The sequence below is a fragment of the Heptranchias perlo genome, chromosome 11 (assembly GCF_035084215.1).
Source record: "Heptranchias perlo isolate sHepPer1 chromosome 11, sHepPer1.hap1, whole genome shotgun sequence".
In the NCBI taxonomy this organism is placed as follows: domain Eukaryota; kingdom Metazoa; phylum Chordata; class Chondrichthyes; order Hexanchiformes; family Hexanchidae; genus Heptranchias; species Heptranchias perlo.
Window position 1 is genome coordinate 66,815,255 of NC_090335.1, and position 24,410 is coordinate 66,839,664.

A 24,410-nucleotide genomic window follows, 5' to 3' on the forward strand; every position below is an offset into this window, starting at 1 on the left:
GATTAAAATCTTTTGAAACACAACTGATCAAAGAAAATCCTTTTTTTGTTTGTTCACAAAAAATGATTAATCGAAGTGCACTAGCTATTTTTCAAGGCAAACCCATATAACAATGCCAAATCCATATTGGTTTCTTCAATTAATCAAATTAAAATATTTTCACCACACATAGCCAATCTAAAATTACTGGGGTAGAATTTCCACTTGTTTCGCGCCCAGATTCCAGGGCCATTGGCCGAACCAGCTCATAAGATCGTGGAATTTTAAACGTGAGTGAGTTACGCCCAAAATCACTTACTCTAAGGGTTTCCGCAAACTTTTACACTGGTTTAAGATTCAATTTGCCTGGATCAGGCTCCGACCACAAAACTGGCCACACCCCCAGGTCAACATTGCGAGTTTCCGCCAATTGCGCTGGTTAGGGAAGGCTCTTCAAATTGCGCTCATTTTCTTTGGTGTGTAGGCACGTTTTAAACGTTTTTACATATCAAAAAATATTTAATTTGCCAAAGAAACTGACTAGTGTACACCAATGAATCGAGTAAATGGTTCAGTATAGTTAAAATCAGGTTACTCGCTGGTGGAGGACTGGACACATTAAAAATGCTTATTTTTTGTGATAAGCCCATTTTCAGATGTATTAATAAAACTGCACCATGTTACCACTCAAATACATCATTGAATATTTTTTAATGCAAAGAAAAAAAAATTACGTTCTATTACAATGCCTAATTGAGCTGGTCCATGAAAAATTTTACATGTGTGATCATACATCATAACGGAAACTTGAACTGTAACTTAACCAGCACAATTTCGGACGCATTTTCCCGATTGCACCCAAAGTGGAAACTTTATCCCACTATGTTTGGGTCAGTAATTTTTCTCCTTCATTTCTACAACTAGAAGACAAGAAATTCTGAGATACTTCTAGGAGAAATTGTCAGCACAAGGTTAACCATAGATTTTACTCAAACAGCATATGTGAGTGCCCTTTAGCAGCAATTAGATTATTGCATGATTAGGTCATGCATTTCAATATGAAATTTAAGCTCATGTTTAGGGTAGCTGTAGGATGGCATAGTTTATTTATCATTAATGCAGCTAACCTTTTACAGTTGGCACTCTACGAAGGTGCTAAAACAAACAGATGCACATAAAATCTCAAGTTAAAATTTCTTATCTCTGGCATTGAGCCATGCAGACCAAAAAGTCCCAGGTTTAATCCTTGGACTGTCATGTGTTGACATGACAGGCAAGGCAGGATCAGGCTTGACTGTGATAGCCCCCAACAGTTGCCAATATTTACAGCAAGGCACACTTGAGACATAGTGACTTAGAAAAGCTATCACATGCCCGTGGAACGGTACCCCCAAAAGGAGCAATCACTTTCAGGAGAAAAAAAGGTGAGACAAAAAAAATTGGAAAGAAAATAAATCCTACTTCAGTATATATTTAGGCACACAGAACATCTGTACTGATTTCTCATGCCTAAGAATAATTTATACACATATTGCTAGAGCAAGCCAACATCAGCCACATTAAAATCTGATCACTATAACCATAGACAAACAGTAAGTGGTAATATCAATCTGGAATTGCTATGACAAGAGATTTTTTTTGAAAAAAATATCTCCATAGTTCTGCACCAGACAATCAAGATCTAAACAGTGATAAAAACTACACTAGGGAACAAGTAACATTTTGTACTATATATTGACTGCTAGTTGGATCACTAATCAACCACAAATAAAATGTGATTAATTTCAATACTAACCGTTTCAAGTTAGTCTACATTTGTTCCCTAGCTTTTACAGATTACTCCAAGTGTTTAGGCAGGGGTGTTAATTGTATCCATGTGATATCAATTAGTGTTAATTGTATTCAGGTGGTGTGTATCAATTGGGACCCTCTTGTATCCATATATGAGTGTGTGTTTATCTAGGGTGTGGTATGTGTAATGTGGAGCTCTGTGAATAAAGACTTGGAAACAACTGAAGACCAGGCTCTAGTATTCTATCCTTCACCACCAGGCTATCCGACTTATAACAAGGAGTAAGCTCAATTCCTGCCTATCCACTGCAACTATTTGGCTTCTCCCTGCCTTTCAACTATAGTGCAATTTAATAATCTTATACCCATTAACCTCTCGCTACATGATTTTTAAAAAAAATCACCAACTAATGACCCACGTTGAATTAATAACCATTCATAAAAAGTGAAAAAGGTTACTTTACTTGATAACTATTTCTCTCCTTCTCCTACTCCCCTCCAAAAAAAAAATCTTGTGACAGCCCTTAACAACACACCGATGCATACATTCCACCAATAATGGAAATAAACCTTACATGACACAGTAACCAAAACACAAATAGTACTACATTTTCATGGAAAATTATCCAAAGAGCACTTTGGGGATACCCAATAGTGATATTACAAAGGGACGCAAGTCAATATAGCAATATTCATTTGTTGCTATGATGTGAGGAACAGGATGATATAAGCCAATATACAAATAGGAAGCAACCATTCTACTCATTTTTGGGTAAGGTCTGTTATCTACAATAGCATTCTGTTCTAAATGTTACTGACAAGGAATGCAATCTGTTATATTTATATGATCACTATTTAGAATGCAGTTTTTACCTGCATTCAGGAAAGGTGGTAGCTCTCTAATGTATATCTACACAATCATATGCCCAAAAGGGAGATAAAAAAAACAGCACAGATCAAAGGCAAAGTTCAGTGCTCACCAGGTATGTACTTAGTTTTTTCAGATTTATACTGGACACTGGCTTATCAAACCAACAGTTAAGAAGTACAGGCAATTCTGAAGAAAGTAGAGTTCACACAAGTTTTCTACAAATATCAATCTAACACAAATTTTACTCTAAAACTAAAAATAAACAGGAATGCTTAAAATGGGATTAATTATACATAAATGAATAAAATACAAAGTACAAGTATTTCCAAGTGCAAATAACAAAACAGATTTTTAAATTTGTACCCGAAAAAGTCCCTGCCATTAAATTTTACATGGAATGTATTCTGTGCACATATGAAAACACTAACTTGTTGGAAAGTAATACCACTGCCTCCAAACTCAATTGGTCTACTGGAAAAATATGACTTATATGCAAACAAATCCATTTTCAGTTATCTTTGGATACATTTCCTTATTACACAGGAATATTCTTGTTCAGAATTAAGTGGAACTAAACTGTCAAATAAAATTCAATAATATAATGGCTGTTATAAAATATTGCAATGGTTAATTATTGTACTGTATTTTAAATCAGTTGTGTATTTTAAGCAAGCGCTCCTACCATTAAGTCCATGTGAGATGAAGAGGAACCACCAATGATGGCAAGATAGGATGAGCCATCAGGAGCAAGTGGATCCCTTGAAGAGTATAGAGGTTGCCGGAGTAGAGTTAAGAGAGAAATCAGGAGGGCAAAAAGGGGACATGAGATTGCTTTGGCAGACAAGGCAAAGGAGAATCCAAAGAGCTTCTACAAATACATAACGGGCAAAAGAGTAACTAGGGAGAGAGTAGGGCCACTTAAGGATCAACAAGGTCATCTATGTGCGGAAACACAAGAGATGGGTGAGAGCCTAAATGAATATTTCACATCGGTATTTACGGTTGAGAAAGGCATGGATGTTCGGGAACTTGGGGAAATAAATAGTGATGTCTTGAGGAGTGTACTGGAAGAGAGGGAGGTGCTGGAAGTCTTAACGCGCATCAAGGTAGATAAATCTCCGGGACCTGATGAAATGTATCCCAGGACGTTACGGGAGGTTAGGGAGGAAATTGCGGGTCCCCTCGCAGAGATATTTGAATCATCGACAGCTACAGGTGAGGTGCCTGAAGATTGGAGGGTAGCAAATGTTGTGCCTTTGTTTAAGAAGGGCGGCAGGGAAAAGCCTGGGAACTACAGACCGGTGAGCCTGACATCTGTAGTGGGTAAGTTGTTAGAGGGTATTCTGAGAGACAGGATCTACAGGCATTTGGAGAGGCAGGGACTGATTAGGAACAGTCAGCATGGTTTTGTGAGAGGAAAATCATGTCTCACGAATTTGATTGAGTTTTTTGAAGGGGTGACCAAGAAGATAGATGAGGGCTGTGCAGTAGACGTGGTCTACATGGACTTCTGCAAAGCCTTTGACAAGGTACCGCGTGGTAGGTTGTTACATAAGGTTAAATCTCACGGGATCCAAGGTGAGGTAGCCAATTGGATACAAAATTGGCTTGACGACAGAAGACAGAGGGTGGTTGTAGAGGGTTGATTTTCAAACTGGAAGCCTGTGTCCAGCGGTGTGCCTCAGGGATCGGTGCTGGGTCCACTGTTATTTGTTATTTATATTAATGATTTGGATGAGAATTTAGGAGGCATAGTTAGTAAGTTTGCAGATGACACCAAGATTGGTGGCATTGTGGACAGTGAAGAAGGTTATCTAGGATTGCAACGGGATCTTGATAAATTGGGCCAGTGGGCCGATGAATGGCAGATGGAGTTTAATTTAGATAAATGTGAGGTGATGCATTTTGGTCGATCGAATCGGGCCAGGACCTACTCCGTTAATGGTAGGGCGTTGGGGAGAATTATAGAACAAAGAGATCTAGGAGTACAGGTTCATAGCTCCTTGAAAGTGGAGTCACAGGTGGATAGGGTGGTGAAGAAGGCATTCGGCATGCTTGGTTTCATTGGTCAGAACATTGAATGCAGGAGTTGGGATGTCTTGTTGAAGTTGTACAGGGCATTGGTGAGGCCACACTTGGAATACTGTGTACAGTTCTGGTCACCCTATTATAGAAAGGATATTATTGAACTAGAAAGAGTGCAGAAAAGATTTACTAGGATGCTACCGGGACTTGATGGTTTGACTTATAGGGAGAGGTTGGATAGACTGGGACTTTTTTCCCTGGAGAGTAGGAGGTTTAGGGGTGATCTTATAGAAGTCTATAAAATAATGAGGGGCATAGATATGGTAGATAGTCAAAATCTTTTCCCAAAGGTAGGGGAGTCTATAACGAGGGGGCATAGATTTAAGGTGAGAGGGGAGAGATACAAAAGGGTCCAGAGGGGCAATTTTTTCACTCAAAGGGTGGTGAGTGTCTGGAACGAGCTGCCAGAGGCAGTAGTAGAGGCGGGTACAATTTTGTCTTTTAAAAAGCATTTGGACAGTTACATGGGTAAGATGGGTATAGAGCGATATGGGCCAAGTGCAGGAAATTGGGACTAGCTTAGTGGTATAAACTGGGCGACATGGACATGTTGGGCCGAAGGGCCTGTTTCCATGTTGTAACTTCTGATTCTATGATTCTATGATAAAAGGCAAGCAGAAAACTGGAAAATGAAGGAAGGAATACGAGAGACACTGCAGTCTGATAAGACCAGCTTTACCAGGACGCTATTATTGATCTAATCATCCAAAATTTTGCAAGTTTTTTTTTAAATGCTTTATGTAATACTCCATGACAAATATTTTTCTGTCACTGGGTCCAACTGACCATTCCATTTCTTGAATCAATAAAACCTCAACTGTAGGTTACATAAAAACAAAGTCTGTGCGTCAGTTCAGAGTGATATGAGAAAACCTATTTTACAAACTTAACCTGGATTGGAAAATTTAAAGTAACTTCAAACGAGTTCCCTCACCACCCGCCCCCAGCATGCAAAGAAACTGACACTTTAAAATCCTTCTTCTAGAACTAACATATGTCCCTTTTCCACAGGAATACATTATTAGGAAAAAAAATACAGTAAAAAATTGTAGTCCATGTAGCTTTATTTAGAACTGGCAGCAGCTACTAAATATGTACTTAGGAAGTGCTGTTGGATTGTTGGCTCCTTTGGCACACACAAAAAAAAATCTTAATCCAAGAGGTCATCGGTTTTCTGAAAGTTTGAGGTAAGATGCAGGACCACAGCATTCTAGCCCGCCCAGATAGAAAATTAGCCCGTGAATCCCTAAAATATTCCATTTTCCATTAAAGTAAAATTTTGTATAGTCTTTTAAAGATTTTGTGCTTTTCTATTATGACATGGCTTTCCAATTGCCACTTGAAAACCACATAGGAAACTAAAATGTTTACATTTGACAATATACAGGTGTAATGAAGTACAAGCATGACTGTAGTAAAGCACTGACATTTCAATTACATCGCAAAAATATTCTCAGTTTGAAGTAGGGCTGCAACAAAGCTTCAATACTTCAAAGCTTAGTTTAATAGGACTTCGCAAGGTCTGAAAACAGAATTTTTGCTTTAAATAAATTGTAGAGTTAAGAATAAATTTTGAGAATGTAGATTTCCCTTCAATTTCCAATCTTAAACTCATCAGTAACTGGGTCCAAAGCTTCATTACTGGCCCTAAGTTCAACACTCCTAGCCCAAGCTTCTTCATCCAGGTGGGTTTGGATCTCAAAAAAAATGACAGCCAAAGCCCAAATAAATAAATTAGTTATAATTCCAGTGTGATGGGGAACTCAGTCCTGATCTGACTTTCCAAGCTGTGGAATAAAAAGTAGCTGAAGCACTACGTACCATCATAATGAGCACACTTACAAAAAGATATTTACTGGATAATATCTGAAGGGAAGTAAGGATAGAATCAGATCTTTAAACTATGAATTATAAAGAGGGTGACAGACCTAATCTAGTCTTGCAAGGGAGATAAAAGCGGCCAGTGAAGGTCCTGGACCGGGGACCTAAAACACACAAATGAAAGATACGCTGAATGGCCGTTTCTCATTCTCATTTTTAAAAAACTAATGAATTAATTTAAGGTAAAAAGCATTTAATGAAATGACCCACTACTGACTTAAAACGAACATAACTAAATTAGTACACAACACACTCAAAGATGACTAGTAGACAATTTTCTACTAAAACATGATACAATTTGGTTATTTTTAAAAATTGTGGAATTAGGTATGAATGAGATTGACTTGCACAGAAATATACCTAAACTTTAAAAAAAAACTAACATGACCAAAGTTACACTCAAACCGAAAAACTTGAAATTAAATATTCAATGGATTACTGGGGTAACATGAAAACAACATTCACAAAAGGTGATATTGTGCTCTATTTCCAATTTACATATAACCTGGAATGAATCTACCAATTGATTTGGATAAAAAAGTGAAAATATTAAATGTTAGATTTGTCTGTGATTCTCAATGTAAACCAGGAAATAGTCTCTGAACACTCTTAAAATTAGGACAGCCAATAGCAGAATATCAACCATGACAAGGTCACGCCAGCCATCATCTCATACACTGTTGCTTTCAAAATGGTTGACCCAGCAATGTAAAAATGCAGCATTCCACACTGGGAGCAGTTACAATCTCTGTAATAATGCCAACAAGCCCAGTGTCACACCAACGTCATATTAAACAACCTTCAGCTTATTTAGGGTTCACTTTATAGCCAAATCATTGATCAACTATCCAGTAATCAGACCAAAACAAATGAATGCACAATACTGTATTACATACACAACTGCCAGTTTGATAACTGGCTTGATTATATTAACCTAGCACAAACACATCATGCAGAAATAATTAGTGTACTTGCATCCTACCAACCTAAGCTGTGCCAAACTGGTATACCAACAGAATTAAACCACTGCACTCTAATTTCAATGTTTAAATCACTAGTGTGAAATAACAAAACTAAGATCCTAAGCGAATTAAGTTTTTGGTAGAAGAAAAGCTAATTCTTGTCATTCATCCTTCTCCTTGTGTAAATGTGTATTAAAACAGCATTATACAGAACAACAACAGAAAAAGTATGACCCCTCATACTAAACAGGTATGAGGGGGTCATACCTGTTTATATACTCAAATCATTTTTTATAGTTCCATTTTACACATTTGGAGAATGATCTATGCATTTGGCACATTTATAACTTCAAACAAATTTCATCCAAGTTTCAGTGTAAATCTGGTGTCAAATTATAGCCAAAATAAAAGTGCACCAATTTCTCTCGGACTGCCATGACCTCACCTTTTCGCTTGTTCTCTCAGCCTCCAAAAAAAACAGGGCTTGTGTGCATTTTCACGTTCTATCAACTCTAGTGTAAACAGCTTGAGCCATTAAACATAAACTGAATGGGGTCAACCTTGTTCCTAGTACAAGTCCGAATGCCTCCTGAGGACCAGCAAATTGGCACCAATATTAATATGTACACGGCAAGAAACAAGGCATGCACACAGTGCTCTGGTTTCATCCCAATCAGGCTGCACATGCTTTACTTGAGGATGTATGGTAGTCCTGCATGATTCAGTCAAAGCTTAAAGGGCGTTTAGCCTAACATGCCAGATTCAAGTCTCATGTTGCGGTTTTAACGATTCGAATGCCATCTCATTATAGTGCTGATGAGGTAAAACACCAGTATTATTCGAAGAGGGATATCTCATAAGATCAGGTGAAATACTGGGAATGGAAATATTTCTTTAGAATGTTAATGGGCATATTCAGAGTAGAGTACAAAAAGAACCTCGGGTACTTCATATAATATACGAATACCATTTCTTTGTACAAAGGATGAAAATGAGACAATAGCTAGCCTTTTAAAAAAGAATTGAAGCACAGCATTGTGAATCCTAGAAACCCTACTTAAGCATAAATATAATTTTAAACTGTCCTGACACCTTAAGGAAAGAACTGAAAGCTGCACAATTAGCTGACTGTACTTAGTACGAGCTAATAAGTGCATAGCTCAAATAAAAATATTACCAGTGCAAGTCACTTTATAAGTGCTAGGATTCTGTATTTTTTTGCATAAATCCAAAGGAACCTCTGAAGACTAGGACAACACTGTGTGCCCAACTGGCAGATTTTAATGAAGTAACTTGAACACTTTGATAACTGACAATTTTTAAACTAAGTTTTAGTAAACAAATCTATTGTCTTATACAATAGCTTTATATTTTATCATGACTGTGGCATCCCCAGGTGAGAACATAAATTGTGATTTCTTTCCTCATTTACAGATGTGAGTTTTATTGTATTGCTATGCATATAATGGCTCAGTTGGTAGCACTCTCCCCATGACTCAGAAGGTCATGGGTTCAAGCCCCACTTCAGACTTGAGCACAAAATCTAGGCTGACACTTCAGTGCAATACTGAAGGGCTGCTGCACTGTCAGAAGCGCCGTTTTTCGGATGAGATGTTAAACCGAGGCCCCATCAAGGATGTAAAAGAATCCCATGGTACCACTTGAAGATGACTGGGGACTTCTCCCCGGTGTCCTGGCCAATATTTATCCCTCAACCAATATTATTAAAACCAGTTATCTGTCATTGCTGTTTGTGGGAACTTGTTGTGTGCAAATTGGCTACCGTGTTTTCTACAACAGTAATTACACTTCAAAAGTACTTCATTGCCTGTAAAACATTTTGGGGCATCTTGAGGTTGTGAAAGGCACTATATAAATGCAAGTTCTTTCTTCATAGGTAATCAAGTTAAGCTCCTCTCGAGGAGTTGAGTACCTAATCTGGGATGACACTACAGTGCAATACTGAAGGCACCATCTTTCAGGTGAGATGTTAAACTGAAGCTTTGTTTTCCTGTTCCGGTAGTTCAGGGCATTGTTAAAAATCCCAAGGCACTACTCGAAGAGAAAGGAGATGATCTTGTATGCAAATTGGTTGGCGTGCTTGCCTTCGCAACAGTGAGCTTTTCAAAAGTAACTCAATGGTTGTAAAGCCCTTTGGGATAGCCTAAGGACATGATAAGGTGCTGCATAAATACATTTGTTCTTTATTTAATACATTTTTTTTTAAAGTGGAATATGGGGGAGGGGCGCGGGGGGCAAGAGAAACAAAAGTCACACACTTGTGCAATATACTTTTTAACAATTCAAACTGCTCAGACCACTACTGACAAACCTCTAAGCAACAGTACTTAACCTCAGTCTTCCACAGTTCAAAATGCTCTCTTTGGATAAAATTCAAGTTTGGAATGGCAAAATGTATCATTGCAATCCCACACATTTTTCACAGAAATAAAAATTGCCCATCATTACTCTTTACTAAAATCACTGACAACGATCCTTACATCATAAGATAAGTTAAAGATTTACATTGTAGCAAGCAGCTATATGCTGGAACAACCCAAATCAGCCTCGTTGTTTTACACAACTACTAAATCCCTCACCTCCATTAATCTATAATATTTTATTCAACAAGATCTGAAAAATTAAGTCAAAATATGGTTCTTTGTCCTAGTTTTATGCAACAAAATTTAAAATTGACTGGATAGAAATAAATGATGCACAAATAGGTTCATATTTAGTCACAAACACTTTTGACATGCAAGTTAATAAAAACAAATAGGATTTAAAAAAATGTATTAAAAATAATGATTTCTATTAATGAATCTTGTATGAGTCCATGAGTTCTCCCAACACTGGGGCAATTATTGAATATTACTGATCAACATCAGTCAGATGTCCCTCTAGAAACATGGTGTGGTGAAATTTGACAGACAACCATTACAGAATAAATGGCTGGCAGGAACACATCACAAGATAGTCATGTAACAAAGGGGTTAAGGATATGTCTAATTATCAACAAATTTATAAACAGCATTGAACTCAAGATTAGATTTAAGTCTTGAAGTCTCCCCTAATACCATTTTGGTTGTGCCTGCAGGTTCGTGAGACAAAGAAGTTGTGCACAAGTTTGATGTAATTTTTTTTAAAAGCACATTATGCTTCTCTTGGTTGATCAAAAACTTTAGTAAAACAGTGGTTGGCACAAGCAGCATTTCATCTTTTTTCCTTAAATTATAACCATGAAAGATTTTTCCCCTTTCAAGTACTTTCATATTTGGAAATAGTCTATGAGCATATAATTTACAGAAAGATATTAAAAGCATCTGTGATGCAAGTGCAACAAATTTTCAGTGAAATAAACAGTTGATTACAAGAAAACTGTACATCAAATATACATTAAATGCAGTTAGACAGGTAATGATCTGATCACCTGTTGCGATAACTAAAGTAAGCAGTAAATACTTTATTACTTAGAATGGTAAACCCTACTTTCATGGATAGACATTTTTATTTAGCTTTCCACCATTCTCATCCTAACATTAAAAAGGGCAACTACTGCCACTAACAGGCAGGGGTGTTTCAGCCAGTTTTTCTAGACTTTTTCTACACGTCATATTGAAAAGGAGGAAAAATGCCAAGATTCATAATTTACATATGCATTACAAAATCAATGATTCATACAATAATTAACTCTCCTAAAGATACAGTAGATGAGAAACGTGATGAAAAAGTGCAAGATGCCAATATAGGTAAACCCATCACCAATATTGGTGTCCAATTAGGACACAATGTCTACTAAAGTAAAGCACACTGAATGTTATTCAATTGGCAGACAACTGCTAGAAAGTGGCATTTTGACTGGTTATATTCTAAACCTATCCCAAAATTGCATATTGGTTTGTTTCTGCCAAACTCTACAGACATAATTTTGTTTCATGCCATGTAATTTCATGTAATATATTATGCAAATAATCAGCAAGTATGTGAAGTCCGACAACCATTCTTATGTCCAAAGCTATTCTGAAACTTGGTGACATGCTCACCATTACACTTACTGAAACCCTAATGAAAATATGAATGCAACTACACACATACTATGCCCATACCCTTGCAAGTTTTTTGGTGTAAAATCTCAAGATTCTACAAAGAAAAACTAAGATAGAAATAATTCCCAGGGAAAAAAAATGAAACCAGGTTAAATTATCTCCAATGGGATGAATGAGAAATTGAATCTTCTAATCCACAACACAGTGCTGATGATGGAATAAAAAACACCAATATAACATTGTCATATTACTGAATAGGGTTGCAGGGGGAGAGGAAACGAGAAGAGAGAAAATGAAGGCGAACAGAAAAGATCTTAACCATGATCGGGACAAACGTACTGATCTAAAGTGCCTATACTGTATCCGCACGAGTGTCTCATTCATATCCCACTCTCACGTCCTGTCTTTGTGACATAATCAGCACTGCTGACTCACTTAAGGAAAACACGACTACATGAACACATTCATGATGGTCCAGAATATCCAGTAGGCTTCAGCTTTTGTACGACAGATGACATTTTAGTGCAATAGTGTGTAAGTCATTCTAATATGGTATGCCTCTGTACAATACTATATAGCACACACAGATTTTTGTACTAAACATGGACTTATCTCAGTGAGATTGGATTGCCCTGGATGACATGCAGTAATATTTTTGCTGCAAAGTGAGTACTGCATGTAACTGCTTTACAGATGCACCATCTTTTCAGCATGTGTCCGAGGTCACAAAAAAAATGTTATTCCTTGGAATACTATGAATAATATTTTTATAGTTCTAAAAGTGTTTTGGTCAGATAATTGATATTTGTAATTAAGTCATGATTTCATTTTAATAATTTTGACAGGAAAAAAAGGAACACACATCCGTAATGTTAATTTTTATTTTCTTTGCAGGAACTCAAGAGCTTACACCACCAAAAACATACAAGCATGAACATATGGCTTATCCTGTTCACAAACAGTCGTCTTTTACACACAAATTACACAAACTAACATACTGACATCCTTCTGAACACAGCATCTCAAGTCAATTTTGCTTTTAAAAGTACCATTTTATGGAGTTCTGCCAAATAAGAAGCATATTTCTCTTGTATGAGGTATATGCACAAGTACATTTGCAATCTGGAAGTCAGTTCTGTGGTACAATGTGAATCTATGTAAACACACACTTACTTTAAAAACAGCATCTTCTACACATGGAGATTCATTAACAGATCACTACAGCAATGCTGTAAAAAAAAACTTCTCCTGAACACAGACCGCCGTAAGCAATATGGTTTCAACTATTTATACTGACTATGAACTAATCTCCATCAATAGTCCACCACACTGTATCCACTGGATTAGTGCTACCACCAGAACAACACAGTAAGATGTTCTGAAGTGCTTTACAGGAGTGAAAATAACCAGACACCAAGAAATGGAGGGTGAAGATCAAAAAGGTAGAGATTTTGACAGAAGGGCAGGAGTTAGCAAGGCAGAAGGGTATAGTGACACTTTTCCAGTGTGGAGCCAAAACAGTTGCAGGCTTTTCAGCCAAAAGTAGTGACGGGGGCACGCAAATAAGGCCAGAATTCAGTGTGCGGAAAAAGCCAAGAGGAACCTAGGGCTGAATGGAGTTGTAAAGCAAGGTCACAGAGGGACTTGATGAGGGTGGAGATTTGATGAGGACAAGGATTTTGATATTCATGCATAGGTGAATAAAGATCCAATGAAGGTTGGTGAGCAGAACAGTAATAGGGGAGCAGAGCTTAGTGTCACATAGAACATTAACCCAACAATTGGGTACATACTGCAACACATTGACTTCACATTCGTCAACAGAAATCAAATTCAAAAATCAGGCAAAATTTTCAAGTTTTTACATCATCTATTCTCACCTGTGGCATGTTCTACAGGACTTGTTTCATCATAACCAATTGAATAATTTAGAAAATGTACATTTTTGCCAGCCTGACTTTTTAAAATTCATAACAAAGATCAATTTATATTGCCATCTCAATTAGTAATCCATTCTTCAGCTTTAGGCTGAAAGACTTGTTGTGGCAGAGTTTATTGTGGTGTACTTATGGACACATTAATATAGTAATGTTTAGAATGTATTAAGCCAAATTCTTGTGTACAGAAATAAAAGATCGAACTTGTATTTATATAGCGCCTTTCACTACCTCTGGATGTCCCACAGCCAATGAAGTACTTTTTGAAATGTAGTGTAGGCAAGGCAGCAGCCAATTTGCACACAAGGTCCCACAAACAGCAATGAGATAAATGACCAATTAAACGGTTTGTGAGATTGGTTGACAGATAAATGTTGGCCATGACACCAAAGAGAACTCCCCTGCTTTTCTTGGAATAGTGCCATAGGATCTTTTACATCCACCTCAGAGGGTAGATGAGGCCTTGATTTAACGTCTCATTCCAAAGATGGCACCTCCAACAGTGCAGTAATTCCTCAATACTGCACTGGAGTGTCAGCCTAGATTTTGTGCTGAAGTCTCTGGAGTGGGGCTTGAACCCATGACCTTCTGACAGAGGCAAGTGCTACCACTAAGCCAGGGCTGGCATAATCAGATATAAAAATAAAAATCAGATATCCAAGCACCATAGTATCATATTGGTACAACACAGGAAGCTGCCATTCGGCCCATTGTGCCTTCTCTTTGAAGGAGCTAGCCAATTATTCCCATTCCCCTGCTTTTTCCCCATATCCCTGTAAATTTAACTCCCTTCAAGTATTTATCCAATTCCCATTTGAAAGTTACGACTGAATCTGCTTCTACCACCCTTTCATGCACTGCATTCCAGATCATTACAACTCGGTGCATAAAAAAGTTTCCTCGTGTCGTCTCAGGCTCTTTTGCCAATCACCTTAAATCTGTATCTTCTGGTTAACAACCCTTCTGCCACTGGGAACACTTATAAAATATTAACACGTGACGTATTTGTATATTTGCTATATTTAATGTAACATGTTTGATCTTATTTACTCTATCAAAACCCTTCATGATTTTGAACACCTCCCCTTAACCTTCTTCAGGTTCTCCAGTCTCTCTACATAACTGAAGTCCCTCATCCCTGGTACCATGCTACTAAATCTCTTCTGCATCCTCTCTAAAAGCCTTGACACCCTTCCTAAAGTGTGGTGCCCAGAACTGAACACAATACTCCAGCTGAGGCCTAACCAGTGTTTTATAAAGGTTTAGCATAACTTCCTTGCTTTTGTACTCTTTGCCTCTATTAATAAAGCCCAGGATCCCATATGCTTTTTTAACAGCCTTCTCAAATTGTCCTGCCACCTTCAAAGATTTGTGTATGTGCACCCCTTTTAAAATTGTACCATTTTGGTAATATTGCCTCTCCTCATTCTTCCTACTAAAATGTATCACTTCACACTTCTCTGTGTTAAATTTCACCTGCCATGTGTCTACCCATTCCACCAGTCTGCCTACATCCTCCTGGAGTCTGTTACTATCCTCCACATTGTTTACTACATTTCTGAATTTCATGTCATCTACAAACTGTATGTGAACATAGTGTAAATATTCAGAGCCTGGAGCAGAATCTTGCCCAACTTATTTTGATGCTGGCTAGAAGGATGCAAGAATTCCACATACAGTGCCTTTCTTTCTAAACAGATGTTGCCATAAAGACTGAACTTTTCGCTGCTATTCCAACTCCACAAGCTTTAAAAATCAAATGTCACATGACTGACAATCTAATTCTATGTCACAACAAACTGATATTTCATGGTGCTGAAATGAAAGTATCAGTTCTGTATGTGATCAATATATAAAGTTTACGCACATTTAAAAGTATAAACATTTAGCACTTAATAGTTCTTTTCCCCCCCATCAGCAATCTATACATAACCAGAAAACACAATTTCATCCAATAATCAGTGTAAGGACCTCTGCTGAAAAAGATATTCTGAGTATATCAAACAAACTAATCGTAAAGATTATATTTATGGAAGGACCACTTTTTTACAAAATGAGACCAACTGAAATGAGTCCTAATACAAGTCTGACTCAGGGCTGAACCTGTCATAGGAGACCAGAAGTTAATCCCAAAAAGGTAATTATGGGCAGTTTTCATTGGATTGATTAAATATCTCACTGGCAATACAATCTAAACAAAACTTATACATGTTTCCTTGGACATGTAAAAACCAAAGTTAGTCCACATTGAAACACTTTAAGTAAACATCCATTCTTTAAGGCAATTTTAATTAAATTATGTCTACTGCTGTTTTAGTTTGCTGTTTGCAGATGTACCAGATCTCAACATACATTTGTACCCTGTCATAATTCTCAATGTAGAACAATTTGCCACAGGACCTTGCACCTGTACACAAGTTAAAAGTTTATATCACCTGTACACTCTCTGCATATTAGAAACATATTTTTAAAAACGTTTTCATTATATTCAACATGCTATATGGCTTGCCCTTGCCCTGTGTCTATTACAGCACAACATTTAAAGGCCATTTTTATCAGACATCACCCCGACCAGGATTTTTTTTTAAATCCTTCTTCTTTTAAATGGATGCGACCATTGCAAAAAAAAATAAATCACCATGTACAACTATAGACTGGGTGTCAGTACTGAGTTCTTAAACTGTACATCGGATAGTTCATACCAGCCAAATATTCCCTAAGCAAGCACAAGCCGAATTTCTGATTAAAATTTCTCTAAATAACTAACAACTGTCATATATATAAAATAATGTGCTGTAAATTTCTAATTCATGCTTGATTGCTGTGCCCTGTGGATAACACTCGGGTATGCAGCATATACTGTACCACTTACAGTACAGTAACACTGTCAAAAAAAAGAGTCCATCTTCTTCCTCTCACTCTCTCTCTCTCTCTCTGTGCTAACACGTCAATAAATAAGAGAGAATCGAACCAAAAAAAAATTATAACAATGTCTTAAATAAGTGTCAGGCCGCTTGCCGTGAAAAAAATGAATAAACTGGCTGAGGAATTAGAATGAAATACAGTCACACAAACCTCTCCCCGTTTCTCTTCTATCTCCCTCCCTCTGTCGCCCGGCCCGCTCTCGTTGCTGAGAAGCCGCCGCTTGGGTTTACAGTCCCCTCCTTTCTGGGGGGTGGTAAAGGGGGGGGGGGGGGGGGAAGAGAAAGGGAAAGAAAATAATAAATAAATCTCCAGTGCGAGAATTTAGGCTCGTCTTATCCTCCTCGTCCCTCAGTGTAAGTTATTATTTTTTTTAATTGTGCCTCTTTCCCCTCTCTTCTCTCTCTCTCTCTCTCTATTTTTCCTCTCTTTTTTTATTTCACAAAATGGCGCGCACTACAAACCTGCGCAACAGCAAACACCTCCTCGGCGCCGCCTTTTTTCAAACCCGATTTACACCTCCTTGCGCTCCTCGCCAACCCGATTTCTTCGGCCCCTCCGACCCTTTGACAACTCAACTTTCTCCTCGCGCTCTCCGAATCTCCGGATCTCGCCTTTGAAATTTTCAGAGGAAAAAAAAAATTTCAAAAAAAAAATATTCCGAGGCGGGAAAGCCCGTGAAAATTTTTTTTTTCTCTCTCTCCCCTTCTAATAACAAAATGGCGGCGGACGGAGCGTGTTGCTATAGAGACTGTCAATCAAATCGGATGCCCCGGATGAGGCGCTGACGTTAGCAAAGGGGAAAGGAGGGGCCTTTATCGCTAAGGATGTTGCCATGTCGGCCTCAATGCCCCGGATGACGCACTGATTAATAGGGTGGGACCTGTTGCTATGGAAACTGTCAATTAAATGAGGCTTTTTTTTTAAAACACACAAGCGCTGTAACTCTTGTTGCAAAGGGAGTGGTCGGCCATGGAACCTGCTGGGCGCTTTTTATGGTTGGTCTCTGCAAAGGTTACACTATTTTTTTTTTTTGCCCTTAAAACAATAATTGTATTAGTCACAAGAGCTGGTAACAGATCGATGCAAACTTTTATAAGACTTACCCACCCCAAAAAAAACCATAATCCCTCCATTTCATTTCGTTCATGAACACTAACCTTTCTTTTTTTTTGGGGGGGGGGGGGGTGGTGGTGAGGAAAGAGGCTGATCTCTTATAAACTTGCACCAGTGAAGTTTTATTAATTTTTTTTTTAAATTGTAAGGCGCCTGTTTTATTTGCACATCTTCAAACAAAAAAAAAATGTTTGAGTAAAAATGAAGATGACCTACAAACCCACTGAAATATATAAACGGTGTGACAGAATGGGCTTCCCTCCTCCGGACTCGTGCTGCAGGGCGAACCCATCGCCCGAAGGTTATTTAAACGACGGGAGAGTCTTTTTGATAATTGAAGTTTAAACACTCACAAGCCACCTCTGCAGCCCGAGGGGGGCAACGATTTACCATCCACCCTCATCCCCTCCTCCCAAACCGCAGTGAATACTTATTTCATCCCATGTACTTGGTCTTAAAAGGTGTCCTCCGGGCTTCGTATTTTTTTTTTCCCATATTGGCAAGGACAGTGCTTTCGGTCACACAATAAATTAAAATTGTCGCTTTGTAACAGGCGTGCGATCGGGTCTTCACTCCATTCGCATCAGCTGGCGTGACAGACACGGTTCTCATGAGTTATGTGTCTGGCACACACTGCGTGGGGAACGGGCTCAAGCTTCAGACTGCACACATAGCCTGCTTGTGTTATAAGTAGTGAAACTGGTCAGGTATCAATCGTTAATTAGCTCGTGCTAGCCTTACAATATTATATATATCACCTGCAATTCTGATGAAGGCATAATCACTCCCATTAAATTAATTTTTTTTTTAAAGAAATGGTGAGTGAGTTCGATCACCCAGTGGTAGTTGAATCATACAGTGGGGTGCTGAATGACGCATACCTGTAAAGCCCCAGGTTCAAACTCTAGATTCTGTTGTTGGTCAGTCTCAGGCTGGGACAGCAATAGAAGTCATTGCAATTATTCTCAGTACCCAAAACAGGTTGGGACCGGGACGGACGCGGCTCTGATACTTATAACCAAGTAGATTGCTGACATTCACTATCCATGCTCACACATCGGGCTGCATGGACAAGGGAAATTGAAGATGAAAACTAGACACGCCACAGCCAAACAGCGAGCTTAGACCCTTCATCAGCCTTCGTTTAATGTTTGTACAGAGCACAAAATATTAATTACATCTATGTACAAAACTAGTTCTGCCTCTATCCACATATCATGGATTTTGTCACTTTAATGCCCCCTTTTTGAAGAGGTTCTCCGGGGTACTCACGGCCTGTGAGTTGTCACCACGGGTCAGTCCTGGTGAGGTAACCCATATGTATTTTTATTTGCTGACCTTGCATGTCATGCCTGCAGCACAATGCCCCATTGTAGCAAACGCGCGTTTTTGTCCCGGGTTGAATTCAAACAAACCACTGGATTGTGATCTGAATATACCGTGAAACGCATGCATGGAGATACACTGCATTATCTGCAATGTCCACACCATGCTAATACATTCATTTTCAATCACTGACTATGCCAATTCGCACAGGAACATCTTGCAGCGCAGGTAAAAAAAACAGGATGTTCCCTCCCTTGACCATTTATCTAGCTCAGCACAGTCCCCATACCCCCCTCAGACAGGTACATGTGGATTGCAAACTCCCAGATGTAGCTTGGACTGACGAGGACAGGATCTGTGCAAAGCGACCCTTTCGGCTTGTTAAAGGTGTCTTGACGGCTTGCTGACCAGCCCATTTGGTTCGAATGCTATTCCCAGCCTAGATCTCTTGGAGATGTAGCTGTGTTATAATTTGGAATGAAGCTCCGGTAATAACCTACTGTTCTCAGAAATGCTTGGACATTTTGTTCTCAGATGATGCCAAAAAGCAATGGCATCCACTAAGTCTTTCGGTTATCCCCAACACGTCTGCCCTCTCAGGTGGATGTAAAGGATCCTATGGCACTATTTTGAAGAAGAGCAGGGGAGTTCTCCCCACTGCCTTGGCCAATATTTATCCCTCAACCAACATCACTAAAACAGATTATCTGGTCATTATCACATTACTGTTTGTGGGACCTTGCTGTGCACAAATCGGCTGCCGCATTTCCTACATTACAACAGTGACAACACTTCAAAAGTACTTTATTGGCTGTAAAAGCGCTTTGGGATATCCTACAGTTGTGAAATGTGCTTTATAAATGCAAGTCTTTTTTCTTTCATTGGTACCCAAGGTACAGTGCCTCAACTATGCCCACAAAGCTTTTTTCTGCCTTCACTATAAGCTCTGCCTTCTGGAATCAGGCCAGTAAATCTTCAATGTGGAGAAGGTGTTCATCCCAGTTCCAGCAAAATATAACTATATTAACTTTCTACATCAGCGCGTAACACCAGCTTGTATAAGGATGGAATCCACCAGCCGCTGTAATGTAGCTGACATATTCTTCATCCCAAAAAGCATAACCACAAACCAATACAGTCCTATGGGTGTTGCATAAACGAAATGCACTATGGCTTCATCACTTAGCAGAACCTGCCAATAAAATTTGGTCAGATACAGTTGTTGGGTACCCCTAGCTTCACAAGGATACCCTCTGTGCAGGAAATAGGATATGCATCAGCTGCTTAATCTCCCATAATCTACACAAAACCGTGTCATTTTACCTTTCTTTGAAGTGAGCAGCATTGACAAAGCCCAGGGGCTCTGCCAAAAGATCAATAGCTCCTGCTTCTAACATTTCTTGCACTTTCTTCTCTGTTCCTGCATGCTATATGGGACTGATGTGCATGTTGCTGGATAAGCATCCTCTAGATTTTCCACTCTGTGAACAACTTGCCACACATAACCAGATTTCCCAAGAATAGAGGCTGTAAACTCTAACAGGTTCTCAACCGGCCTACTCCATTCAGGTGACAAACAAGAAGCTACAATCGTCATTCCCCACTGAACAGCCAACTTTGCTCTTGGCTACCAAATGAATGAAATCATCATCCTTGCCATCCTCCAGCGTGGACAGAACATATAGGGTCACTACCTCATGGTCGAGCTAAGGTTTTAACATATTCACGTGATGCAGTTATGGTTGACAACCACTGGAATGGTATCTTGACCAAGTGATTTACATTGCTGCATTTTTCCACCACGGTACAGAACTTCCCAATGAGCCTGGAGCTTGTTTTGCCTGATCCAGTATTCTCAGATTCTGATATTGTGGTCATATCAGAGTTACTGGTGGCTTTGTGCATGCTCCAGATTCTCCTGAATGGTCAAGTCCTCTCTCAGCATGAGCACATACTCCACTACACTCTTCTTACCAGGGGATTTCCTTTACTATATCTCTGTGATAGCTGGCAGTGGGCCACAAACTCGGTGCCTATACATTAACTCAAAAGAGGAGAGCATTGTCTATTCTTATGGCACCTCCATGTATGCAAACAACAGTTCTGACATCTTTTAATCCCAGTCACAGGGTTGTTAGACCTTTCCAGCAGTCTATTTGCCTATGGTTGATACAGAGTGGTTCAAAGCTGCTTAATAATGGCATTACTCTGGAAAACCTATCCGTGAAAGGCAGTGCACCAGCTGCAAAGTCTGCCTCTGTGGACCTGACCCCAATGGCGCCTAGATACCTGGATTCATAGTCCATTGTTAGGATATAGATATACCTGCTACATGTGTTAATCATAACCAGTTGAACATCTATGATATCTACCCCCATTTTTAAATGGTTTATTGATTATGGGAAAGGATTACAACTGGACACAGTATTCTAACTGTGGTCTAATCAAGGATTTGCGTAGGGTTAGCATTACCTTTTTGCTTTCATACTCCATACACCTATTCTAAAACCTAGAAGTCCATGTGCTTTTCTTTTAACAGTTTTATCAGCATGTCCTCCCACTTTTAAAAAGTATATCTGCTCCTCTACTCCTTTTAAAGTTTTGCCATTGCATATACAACTTCTACTTATTCTTCTTCTCAAAATGTATCACTTCACATTGCTCTGTATTAAATTTCATCTGACATCTATCTGCCCAAACTGCTAACCTATGTCCTCTTGAAGTCACTTACCATCTTCTTCACAGAATCATGCCCCCTATTTTTGTGTCATCTGCAAATTTTGTAATTGTACCCCCTATACTCAAGTCCATATGTATATTGAGGTGCAGTGGTCCCAACACTGACCCCTGGGAAACACCATTGTTTACATCCCTCTACTTTGAAAAACATCTACTAACCACAACTCACCGTTTTCTGTCCTTTAACCAATTTCTTATCCATGCTGCCACATTCCCTTTCATACCACCTGCCTCAATTTTATCAACAAGCCTCCCAAGTGGCACCTTATCAAATGCCTTTTGAAAATTCATATACACAACATCCATTGCATTTCCTTTACCAATACACTCCATTATTGCCTCAAAGAACTCTATTAAGTTTGTCAAACATGATTGGACATGTAAGGATCCAAGCTGTCTGTCTTTAATTAGCCCATGTCTTTATACATCATTATTAATTTTAACACATATTATGGCCTTTAGAAACTTATCCATTATTAATTTTACATTGCGCATACAACTTCTCCTTATTCTTCTCAAAATGTATTACTTCACATTGCTCTGTATTAAATTTCATCTGACTTCTATCTGCCCAAACTGCTAACCTACTGACTGGTCTATAGTTACCTAGGCTATGCCTTCCTCCCTTTTTGAACTGAGGTGTTACATTGGCAACCCTCCAGATCTCTAGCACGTAGAATCAGAGAATCATACAGCATAGAAGGAGGTCATTCAGTCCACTGTGCCTGTGCCGGCTCTTTGAAAGAGCGATCCAACTGGTCCCACTCCCCAGCTTTTTCCCCATAGCCCTGCAAATTTTTCCCCTTCATATGATATATCTATCTAACTATATATGTCAAACATTTAATTTTAGGGAGCAAAATTGCTGTTAAGATAAATTTGTGACAATAATTTCTTTCCCAATAAATTTCAGATTTACAATAGTTTAAAAAAAACTTTTAGGGTCTTATTTTAAAACTTTTTTTTTGCACTTGTATTAAGGAATAATTTGGGAGGGGGGAGTGCATTGGTGCATTCCAGGTCTCTCTCACTGACTTTGCAACAACCTCATTTGATTTTCTCCCATTTTCTAAACTGTCCCCCAATTCCTTTCCTGTTCCTAATCCACACCTTTGTTCTCCTGCACATGGCGAATGTGCCTCTAATCTGCACAAAAAAACATTCATTTATAGAATTGTCCTTTTTGCGCAAAACAGATTCTAATATTTCACTCCGCCAGCCAACACCAACTCAACACCAACATTCAAGGATATTTGAAGGATTATGATCAGAGCCTCTGCTATTTCCTCTCCAACTTCCTTCAGCATTCTAGGATGAATGCCATCAGCCCCACCCCCACCCCATGCCATTTTCACTTTGAATTCCAACATTTTTTTCAGTACTACTCTTTCCTATCTACAGTTATCCTATCTATTTGCTCAACCTCCTCCTCTTGTACCCTTTCAATCCCAGTACCACACTCTTCTGTGAAAACTGAGGCAAAGTACTCATTCATTATCCCATTCCTTTTTCATCTCTAATCAGCACTACCCTTTCTTTAAATATTCTTTTACTTTATGTTTGTATATAAAATCCTTTACTATTTCACCCTACGTTACCTGCTTCTCTTTCTCCATAACCTTTCTTAGTCTTGCCAATCTTCTTTCCTTCTCTATAATTTCTCTATTTGGCTTGATTTTTTTCGATTAGCCCAAGATTTGTCCTTGCCTCTTTTTAAATCTCATTTGAATTTTAATTACTCATACAAAGAAATCCAACTTGTACCATCTTCATTTCTTACTGGAATATGTCTATTCATGTCCATGGTCGTCCTGCTTCGAATATTTCCCTTTATTTGTACATTGTCTTATTTGTCAATTTCTCTTTCCAGTTCATCTAGGCTAGTTCCATTTTTATCTCTTTGAAACTGTAGGGCTGATTCTAACTTTTGGCAGTGGTGGAAACTGAGCAGTAAAGAATCAGCCGCCCTATACACCCTGCCTAATTTTCCTCTCAAGTATTTTATCTACTTGCCCCACTTCATTTTTTGAAGTAGATCAAGTATTGCCTCTTTCTTTGTTGAACTAAAAACATACTATTCTAGAAAGCAGTCCCGGACACATTGTAGAAACCCTTTCCCTGCTTTGTCACTTACATGATGTGGAGATGCCGGTGATGGACTGGGGTTGACAATTGTAAACAATTTTACAACACCAAGTTATAGTCCAGCAATTTTATTTTAAATTCACAAGCTTTCGGAGGCTTCCTCCTTCCTCAGGTGAATGTTGTTGGAAATCAACAACGTTCACCTGAGGAAGGAGGAAGCCTCCGAAAGCTTGTGAATTTAAAATAAAATTGCTGGACTATAACTTGGTGTTGTAAAATTGTTTACAATTGTCACTTACAGTACTCTTACCTAAGTCTATCTTTGAATAATTAATATAATCTATTATTATAGCCCCATTGTTCTTGCATATTTCTCTAATTTGTCTACACATTTCTTCCTCCATCTCCTAACTACTGTTCAGTGGTCCATAATACACTTCCAATAGAGTAACAGTTTGTTTGTTATTCCTTAACTCTAACCAAATAGATTCAGTTTTTTCACCATCTCCTATATCATCCCTATATTCTAGTGCAATAATAGAATCTTTGATAAACACTGTCACCCTCTTCCCTTTATCCCCACTCTATCCCTCTTAAATATTTTGTAACCAGGAATGTCCAGAGCCCAGTCCCTAGCCTAAGATCTTCTTCTTCTTCGGCAGTCCCTCAG

General features: G+C 38.6%; 1 protein-coding gene across 3 annotated transcripts in view; it reads right to left on the reverse strand.

The window, feature by feature from the left end:
- The window catches only part of LOC137327459 (dual specificity tyrosine-phosphorylation-regulated kinase 1A), an 86,494-nt gene extending 69,316 nt beyond the window's left edge, over positions 1–17,178 (reverse strand). For 2 of the 3 annotated variants that reach the window (XM_067993308.1, XM_067993306.1), the window contains exon 1: positions 16,939–17,178. The gene's annotated coding sequence lies outside the window, so the exon portion shown is untranslated. Of the gene's footprint in view, positions 1–16,627; positions 16,880–16,938 lie in introns of those variants that run through there. The other variant, XM_067993307.1, reaches the window with a different exon arrangement.
- Positions 17,179–24,410: the final 7,232 nt, after the last annotated feature.